Source organism: Rhopalosiphum padi, chromosome 2 (genome assembly GCF_020882245.1).
Source record: "Rhopalosiphum padi isolate XX-2018 chromosome 2, ASM2088224v1, whole genome shotgun sequence".
Taxonomy (NCBI): Eukaryota; Metazoa; Arthropoda; class Insecta; order Hemiptera; family Aphididae; genus Rhopalosiphum; species Rhopalosiphum padi.
Window position 1 is genome coordinate 61,451,585 of NC_083598.1, and position 11,300 is coordinate 61,462,884.

General features: G+C 23.6%; 1 protein-coding gene across 1 annotated transcript in view; it reads right to left on the bottom strand.

Moving 5' to 3' along the window:
* LOC132918870 (ATP-binding cassette subfamily G member 4-like) overlaps positions 1-8,164 on the bottom strand; it is a 38,678-nt gene extending 30,514 nt beyond the window's left edge. The window contains exon 1 of the mRNA XM_060980202.1: positions 7,975-8,164. The gene's annotated coding sequence lies outside the window, so the exon portion shown is untranslated. The remainder of the gene's footprint in view (positions 1-7,974) is intronic.
* Between the last annotated feature and the right edge of the window lie 3,136 nt (positions 8,165-11,300).

Below are 11,300 nucleotides of genomic sequence, written 5' to 3' on the forward strand. Positions count from 1 at the left end.
ATGCTAATTTAATATGTATTTTGTTACAGTAATTAATATAATTATTACTGTAGCACTTTAAATTATTAAAGTTAGCATATTCATAATGCTGCAAGGACGACATTTTTTAAAGCACGAGAAAAGTTGTAGCACTTATTATACAATGTTCAATGTTCATGTTTCAAAAAATACTAATAGAGTGCTTAAAATGCTTGTTAGGATTAAATAAATTATAATATACAAAAATAGTGAATTAATAGTATTTAATTTGATGATCGGGTGTTTAGGCGGTAAAGGTAATGAACACAAATATTTTATATTATTATTTATAATACAAATAACAAAATCGTTGTGAAGAAAGTTTGAATAGTAATAATAAAATTTATTAATGGTATTATTTGATTTTACTTTTATTTACTTGTAAATTTGTTATGATAAGACATATTCATATATTTTTCATGTAAGTACTAAGACTTGAAATTTTTATCCAAGGTTACTTGAATCATATTCTAACTATTTATTTATTAAACTTTAAAAATCTTTACCAACATTTTTTTATGAGTACTTAAAATTTCAAAAACTACACAACTGCTTAAATTAACCGAGCTTTGCTCAGTATTGTTTTTTCAATGCGATGCTTTGTCATTACTTTCAAATTTATAGTATAATAATACTACCTACACCTCTACACTATCTTGCTCCAAGGTGAAAAACTTCTATTTTCAGTATCTTGTCAGTATTTTTTTACTAAATGACTTTTAACTTCTTAATTCTTATAATTAAAAAAATATATATTTTGTTATAATCAATTTAATGTTAGTCTAATTTAATGTAATAATAATAAATACGACTTCTAAGTGGATTGTTATTTTATTGACATTATGGTACGGGGTATATAATATAGTTTAAGGTCAAAAAAAAAAATATGCATTTAATTTAATATACACTTAGACTGTTAGATATGTTATACGATGTTCAGTCATAGTACAAACGTCACAACATTAGAAAAACCACTATAATTATTGATGCAATAAATATGTCCATGGGTCCATTTAACGGTTGAGGATAAGAAAAACACATTTGTGATTTGTGATTAATAATATGGATGATTTAAGAATCTCAGATCTTTTTATATTTCTTTAAATAAATGTACTAAAATAAAATGTTTAAGGATTAAATTCAATAAGCCTTGACCGCTTAAAATTGCGATTTTAAATTTTAAAACCCGGAGAATTCGTTGTGTTTTAATATACAATATATATATATGTATATATATATATATATTATGTATAGTAAGTTTGAAGTACGAGTATACATACTTACCATACTTTGGCATTGAATAGGTCCCTGTAATAGATTTTTTTAAATTTGAATTTAATGATAAATCGATGGATATATTCAAAAAACGATTCTGAAGAATTGAGATAGTTGATGGATTAGTAAACTGTGAAGAAGTAAGTCAGAGTCTATCCCCGTTATGGCTAAGCCTAATGTATAAAAAATTTAAGCACTCACCGAGGGTAACTATATTGTGTATTATTTATTTAAATAAACGATGCCAAATGGGGAGAAGTAATGTACTAATGCTAACCAAGTTTGAGTTGCCTTTATGCAGCTAGTTAAAATAAAATAAAAAAGTAATGAATTAGCATTTTAAATTTTTATTTAAAAAATTCTATAATCTGTACATTTGTGGTACAATAGTCAATAAGTTTATAAGATAAATAATTTGAAATAGACGAATTAGCATATAATATTTCCAAAGGGTTATCTATTTATTTCATTATTTAATTATTATTACATTTTTAATTCCGTAAGTTTAATTAATACTTGCCAAAAAATTTAGCTTTTGTCTTATAACTTATAAATCAATACTGATGTACTTTAGAATAATATGAAAATTATTTCGTGGTATTAATAAGTTTAGATATTTTAATATTTTATTCAGAAAATTATAATATAATCAGTTTTTATTGTTATCATATATTTTATTATATTTTTGTAGTATATATTATAAAAGTTAAAACATGGGGGTATAATGATTCTTAGTCTCGTGTAGCCATTTAGATAACACATAAACTAGAACACTGAAATTATAATACTTGAAGAATCTAGTAAAATTGTATTCATTATTATATGTATTATCTATATAGTTAATAATTTATAATCTAATTTCATAATTTTATTAAAATCTAAACTGAAATATCTTAATGTTCTTTAAATAGGAATTCCCATAATTTTGTTTTAGTAACACCAATCATCAATTTAATATTAGTTTTTAACAAGTCTCTGCACTATTTGTACGTCAGACATCTTGAAGGATTACCAGGAATTTTATTAGTTGATAAACTTTGGATCGAGGAGTTGAGTGAAATCCAAGGTGATCAATGAACCTCTTGCAAATATAATTGTTGCTTATTTCTAAAAAATGTTTAGACACAATTAAATATTAAAGGTGTAAATATTTATTATAATATACTTACATGTTATATCACATGGAATTTATTAATTTTCTCAGGGTAATAATCGCATTGTTTTCAGATATGAGATGAATGATATTTTCACATAACAGGAATGTCCACTATCCAATTATCAATTAAATTTTAAATAAAATAATACTTATTTTAATACTAGAAACGTTATTTTACTGGTATGCAACTATGTTAATATTTCATATTTTGAGTTATAAAAAAAAATATTTATTTCAAGATCAAAACTATTCCCAACTATAGAAGTTTTGCTCTTCAGTATTCAGAAAAATATGTTTAAATCTATTAATTATATGTAATTCAAGATGCAAGAGTCATTTAATATAGGAAGTAATTAATAAGCAGTACCTACTAGGTGTTTACTGTTCATAAATTTAAATACTTTCATAGTCAAAATAAATCTTTGTAATAAAGTAGCAACTTATTATAACAACTTTTGCTTAACAGTATGTTATTTTTTTCATATATATATTTATATATTTTTTTTTGTTATCTATAAAGATTATGTCTAAAGATAAATTTACTTTTTTTATTAAAAAATTGTATGAACAATTATTTTGAATTTAAATTTTTATCGACAATTTAATATAAATAGCATCTTTGATGTTTTGAATCGTCATTGTCATAGTTTTGATCCAAAAATAACAAACAAATAAAAATGTTAAAATAGTGAAATAGTGAAATTTTTTAATGAATATTTACTACGAGGAATGAAGGTTAGGATCATAAAATGTAAGATTTTACTCATTGTCAATGATAACAGCAAATAATCAAATTATACTTTATTAAATCAAGTCCAACCACTTGTAATTACGAATATTAATAATATTTGTATGTAGCCATTAGTTTAGTTTTTTCATTTAATTTAATTTATATTATATGCATTTCATCTGACCTTATAACATATTGGTATGGTCCAGAACATCAACAATTATTTATCCAACTGGTTCTCTCAAATAATAATCTATTTTCTACTAAAGAACTATATTGATAAGATATATTTATCTATATTTATTTGGTTTGCTTATAATAATAATGTATGTCTGTACAGTAACAATGGGTCAAGGGGATACTAAATCGATTTCCTTCAAAATGTAGTGTAAAATAAAAATATTTCGGCATTAAAAGCTTTAATATATTGGTATGTAATTATAGAATAAAAATGTGATAGGTATAGTATCTATCTACTTATTTTAATATATATACTTGTCTAAATAATATTTTTTCAATATTTCCATGGACAAAATTTAAATTTCGATTTCATAATTATAACTTATTTATTTTATGGGTACATGTTTTAACACTTTTAACATATAATGTATAATTATTTATTTGTTAGTATAATGATTTATAAACAAACTATGGATATTCTTATATAGCCATATATGTAATCATTCGATTTTTATGAAAGTTAAATCAAACAATTTAACTACATAAAATATTTTTTCATAAAATTGTACACCAAATTTAATAATTATTTATTGCACCAGGGGTGGATCAATTATGATTAATTATGAATTTGTATTTTGAAAACGTGTTTGATAAGAAGTTTAGTTTGAAAATTCTATGATATACTCTTGACTCTATCCAACGAGATAATGCATATTCTGTAAATATCCGAGTGACACCCTGCCAAAGTGAAATTTGTGTTGATGGCTGCAGAGCCAGAAGAACCGATTTTTGTTGGGCCACAAAGCGTCCTCTCGATGTACAGAGTACTTACTCGTTAATTATAAGTCTTTAAACAATGATAAATTTGCAAGACACACAATTTACCTAGAAAATATTTTAGAATAAATAAATAATATTTTTTTAGTCAACTCTAATTAAATCCACGGAAATGGATACTTTAAATCTAATTTTTAATATAATATTTAACCTTCTACTTGACAATAGGAGGTCATTCAAACTTGTAAATATATGAGACTGTTTAATTATTCTGTATTTTTCTGTGTTCAGATATTTATCTTTACTGTTATGCACTAAGATGTTATAGCATGGAATGAAAACTATTAATTAAATAATTATATAATAAATCGTTTTTTTGTTTAAAACATATTTTCAGAACTATTTATTTATATTAACGAATTCCTTAGTAGGTTTAATTGTATTCGCATACTTTTTTTTAAGAATTATAACTATTTTCGTCTTAACCAATTATTGATTAAGTTATTTTTTATTAATAATAATATTTTTTTTATTTGTTGATCTAGTTTTATAACCAAAGTTTATTTATATTTTAGTATATAACTAATTTAATTAGCATTATTTTATTGCTGTCAGTTTTCTGTTTAGATATATTTTATTTGCATTGTTATTTTAATATTATGGAAAACGGTTGGATGATATTTAATAGTTTAATTAACATACCAAAAAATGAGATGGACCTAAGAGAAAATTAAATTTTTTATGACCTTTAAGTTAAGATTATATTATATAATCGAAATACTTACAAGCCGCAAAAATTCATTTTCCTTTTGACATGCCTAATTAGTAATTATACGCATAACTGCAAAGTAGGTATACATACTTACGCATATTGGTATATTTAAACTTTGTAATGCAACAAAATTCCTCTATAGTTTTTGTATAAATGTCACCATTCAAAAGATTCCTATTCTTAAATATAAACATTTTATTAAATCTCCGGAAAATCCTAGTCACTTTTACTCTTGTGGACAGGCTATATATACATTAGGCATAATCCCTGCACAAATAATAGGCATAGTGCATAAGCTAATTAAATTATATGTATCGAATATTTCTATTTTCATAGATACTTTTTATAAATAATTTTGAATATTTATTTAAATATTTTTACTATTTTATTTACAATTATATTTTTCTTAATAATATTCTGACATTTATAGACATTTAATTTTTTTATAAACTAACCTAGGTAATTAAATGATTACTTACTTAAAAGTAGCAATAATTTTGAATATCAATGCAAACTTCTAATTTGTTGTATTTTATAATACAGTAAAATAAAATTTGAACTAGCTTTATATACTATGTTTACGTATGCACGGTGTGTAGTTAAATACTGTTATATTTTGACTATAAAGCATAAAATATTAAAAAAAAATAAAAATAATAAAATAAGCTGCAAGTACCCTCAGATTAACATGAGATAAATTTTAAGTTTAATTTAAAAAAATATTATTACTGTTATGATACCAAATTAAAAGATTTTTAATAGTTTAAAATTAAGAAATAGTAGTCATTAAATAATACAATAGATATTTCTCTTTTTTCGGAATTCCACTAGATACCTACAACTTTACAATGGTCAGTGGATATTAAGATCACTGTATTGCTTACTACATGTCGTAATATTTATTTTACTATACTGAATATATTATATATTATTATACTTAAATCAATACTTTTGAGCAATCAGATCGTTTTGGGTAATTGGTCTCAATACAATAATTTATAGGTTTATAAAATATTTTACTGTTTTTTACCTATAAAAGCTACATAGCTTAGATAGTTTCACAACCAGTAAGTATTTAATGTACATATATATATATATATATACGAATAAAATTTGGATATGATTTTTTTAAATTTTAACTATGATTGTTCATTATTCACTAATGTCTAGGTACTAACGCCTCCATTGATATTCACCGATGAATAAAAATCAATACATAATAACTAGAAACTATTTAAATGTATCAAAATTATATAATACATATTATTATGTATTATATATAAAGTATATACATTTACCTAATATTTATGTAAAATATTTGTTTTAAATATTTAAGGTTTAATGTTTGTATTGCTATTTCAATAAAATGTACATAATTTAGGTACATTAAGTAAAATCTTATTATATGAATATTAAATAACTACATTAGAATCGTAGTTCATGGGCGTTCATATACTATCAAAGAAAAGAAGGAATTTAGGCTATGTATTTTAATTTAGATTATTTTTCTAATTATTATGTATTTTATTTTTAAAAACAACTTCTAAAAAACCTTGATATTTTGTGTCTTTTCGTATTAAGCAACACATATACCAAACTCTTAAAAAATATAAATGTCAGTTTTTATTAACTTACAAACAGACTATACTGCGTTTTTGGATTAATTTATTAAGACAATACTATATTTTAATGATTTCCTAAAATCTACAAGGTTATTATTCAGTTATCTCCACACTTCATTTAAAATTAATATGCCTATCGACCATCAACCAATTATTATAGTACCAGGTAGCCTTAATAAAGCAATAAGGAGTTAATATTTGAATACAACTTAGTGATAGTGTTTGATATTACTTACGTAAATACATTTTATATCAGATTAGATTATACAACCGCCAACCATTATACATAGAACCTAAAGTATACGGAAAAAAATCTTTCCACTTTACATCGGTAAAAATATTAAAAATATTAATGCATTATACTGAAATGATAAAAAAGAAAACCTATTTTCATAATAAATTTTAAAATAAGACTATAAATAAATCACGAGCACATGACTGTAAACATAACATAAATTAAACATTTTATATGAATTTCTTTCTAGAAAAATATAGTATGAAATATAATATAATCAAATGAAATTTCTAAATAAAACAACACTATTGTAAACAATTTCTGTATCTTCAAAATGATTGCGCCTGTTTTACCTTTTTATCTGCAAACAACGCAACATGATTGTGCTACATTAAATATAGGCATATTCTATATTATATCCTTTTAACATTTTTTCTTCCCAATTTTACAAGCTTAGAATTGATAACGAAATTAAATTGTTGAATTTGTTAACAATTGTTTCTTATTATGACATTGGTACTGGTACACATATTACAATTTAAAAAAATATTAATTTATAAAAACTATACAAATGCCTAAATAGTATATACATAGGTACCTATTTTATATTATAAATACCCAGTTATTGTATTATAAGTTATAGGATATCGATCTTGCCGTCTTGATTGTATGTCTTTATTTTATACGTACATATTAAGAAAATATGAATGTTTATTATACCATATATACTAATATTTTTAAATAGTTAATTGGAAAATTTTTAAAAGAGCAACATGACAAAATTTTGGCGCCTGAGATTATCGGATAGAAGTATTTTCTTTTTTAATTTTTTTTAAAAGGCCTCCAATATAAATAAATACACCTCAGCCTTCCGAGACTTAGATCCAGCACTATGACTACTTACTTTACCTACCTATTTGATTCAATGTCAACAATTGTCACGAATATTGCATGTACATTAAAATTATTATAAATTATGTTGTTATGCTAATGACTAATCATTATATTAAATTTATTATATAATATAATTTATATTACATTTGAATATTTGTATAATCGTTCTTTAATTATTTTTAATATGATATAAATCATCATAGTATAATATTTATCTTATCCAAATTAATTATGAATAAATAAAAAATATATTCTTGAATATTATATAAGTAAATATAAATTATACTAAATTAACATAATATGCGTGTATCATACCTGATATCGATTTTTAATATTTCAGTAATGTATTGTATAATTATATTAATTATATAGGTAATTATAAAAACTTTAGACCGACTTTTATACGCACCAAAAAACTATTATCAAAAATATCGGTAGGATAAATGAATTTAAAAAACGTAATAAATATTTTCTTACAACTAAACGTGTAAGATGTAATTTATACACGGTAGACCACTCACTAACTATCTGACTATAAAAATCACAACATGAACGATATTAGACGGGTTTCAATCAAAAAAATATAAGCGCGTGTTGATGTAGTCAATCACGAAAAAATAAAACTAGTCACTAAAAAAGTATTCATGTATAATAATAATAGAATCAAAATTAGGTAGGGTGTATGACTGCTCGACCGCTGTATAATATAGTTTGGATATTGTAATAACATTGCAATGAAAATGAATTACAAGGTAAAGGACACGTATAGTCGGTCAAAAATATCCCATATGTTAAGTAGTTTCATAGGTATGTATTATAAAATATGGATGTACTTACCTATATTTTAAGCCAATTAGATAAAACAATTAAAGCATTAAAAATATTATTATTAATTATTGTATTGATATGTTTTAATGAACTCATAGTGACTATATTGTATACGACAATGTTTAACATAATAAAAATTATAGTATGTGATTTAATAATATACATTTTAATCAGCTTATAATATTTACAATAATACACACATTTATAGTTATACACATGTTCTAGTATGATAATAATATGACAGTTTTGTTTTGTTTCCACGGCCTTAAACAGATATACACTGGCTGTAAAATATGTTGAACATCATTAAGGTTTACTTATTTTGAGAATGTAGAAAATATAACATATTTATGACAGCTGTAACAACTTTGAGATTTGAAAATTGAGATTGTAACCTATAATGTTTGCATCTGAGGACAAAAAAAAATCGACTAAAATTCGCATCACAATAAAAACAACAGATAAACATTATAACTTGTGGATACTCTCTGCAGCGAGTATAACCTTCTCGTACACGGCAGTGACACACTATAATATGCTATATTATACGTATGTTATTACACTGCACTATGTCGCGAATGCAGTTTTTTTTGTCCAATAAATTATATACAGATGGATATAATACATATGATTATATAACCTTAATAATCTTAATAAAAAAAATTCTTATTCAAAACACTCAATGAGTTCTGGAACAATACCGCTGTTGGCTATTATACCTATATAATATAATGGACCTAACCTGCATACATTTCTTTATACATACTACGTCGACACGTCGTTTATTTGACATTTGACATTGTACATGCAATAGATAAATCTGTATAGGTAAAAGTGTAAATCCAATCAACTATAATCGTTGGTATTGTATTTGTATTATTTTATATGTATTATTATGTCTTATGTGGTAGGTATACTGGCATCTGTTCATAGGTCAATTATTATAATATTGTGTCAATGATAAATGACTAAACGAGTAAAAACAAACGATCGTTATGCAGTTAATACTTAAATATTGAACGGATCGAAAATCTGTATTATGAGGATGTCAGCGCACTGTTTGTTTTCTCTCTCTAGCCCACGCGCAACATAAACAAAACGCATTTACGCAGTCTGAGTAGAACTCGCTCAATTTTGGTTCTAGAATAAATATACCCATTATAAAATTTAATTTTGATAATATTTCTGAGTACAAGACGTTGAATTTTTTTAAAAAAATTAAATTTTTTAAAATGTAAAGGTTATTTAAAAATGTTGTAATTCATAGTTATTTTTAAATAATATAATTAACATTGTATTGGGAACAATGGAAAAACTCATCATCTTGTACTCAGAAATATTATCAAAATTTAATTTTATAATAGGTATATTTACTCTAGAACCAAAATTGAGCGAGTTCTACTTAGACTGCGTAAATTCGTTTTGTCTAGTTGCGCGTGGGCTAGAGAGAGAAAACAATATGTGACATCCTTATCCTCTTAATGCAAGTAGAGTATCTGAGTAACTGTATTATAAGTATATCTAAGTTGTTAGGCTTTTCAATTGAAATACTGTGGTAAATAATTGGTTTGTATTGTCTTTTAAACTATTGTTAATTGTTATTTATTATTAGTAAACAGGAAAAATAGTTGTCAATAAATCGCATGATTGTCGAACAACTCTAAGGTAAAAAATGTTGACTATTTTTGGCGGAATAATTTTGATTAGTTTGGTTTTACTAAAGAAAAGCAAATTCATAAAATACAAAACCAAGTTATCTATTCAAGAAATACGTTTTGAGTTTCTTTTCTATTGCAAATACTTAAGGGTATTTTAAGAACAAAAATGATATATTATTATATTCTTAAAAATATGTTGGTCATTATCTATTAAGAAAACAATTTATAGATGGGCGTTAGGTACCTATTCAATAAATACATCACATCAATTTGTGCTTAAAACACATACTAAATTGTAAAAATGCATAGAAACTACTCAAGGTTATGTTACGATAATAATTATTTTATTATTAATTTATGTTTAGATACCTTTATAATGTTTTACGTCAATAAACACTTTTATTTTATAATCTTACTTGTATTGTCTGCTATACTGCAATCTTATATACTAAATATATAAATAGAATTCAAATTTACGAACTTTATTTAATGTAGATAAAATGCTGATATTTTTGAATTGATTTAGCACAAATCTTTAAAACCTACTTCATTGTCGTCAATATATTTTTAAGAACTTTTCCGATATTTATTTTTAAAATATTACTTTTTTATTTTAGTAAGCTTCCACTACATAAATTATTTTGCGTAATAATCTTTTTAGAAATGTTATTTTAATATAAATGCGTACATTTGTATAAACTTGTTACACCATAATATTAGGTTGATTAGGTGTCCTGTGTTATTTAAGAATATTAATTTGTTAACTGTTAAGTATTAATATATGTTTTGATGTTCAACATCTTGTGCTCTGTGATTATTGGTGACATTTACGTTGAAGTACGGTATGGACGGTATAGTTGGTAGATACCTACTCCACAGTCCACAATTATGACGGAAAATTGATTCATATATTATACTTATATTTTATTCTTAATTTTAAGTAAAGAATATAACATTTTATAGCTATTTATTATTTTTAAGTTAATCTTCACACGTTTCCATCCACACATAGATACCTACGTAGTTACATTTTCTAACAACTTATCATACATATCTTTAATATATAGGAAATACTAATAACGTCAACTAGATATATACATTAATTTATACAACATCTAGATTGTTGTATATAATAATATAATTACATATATTACA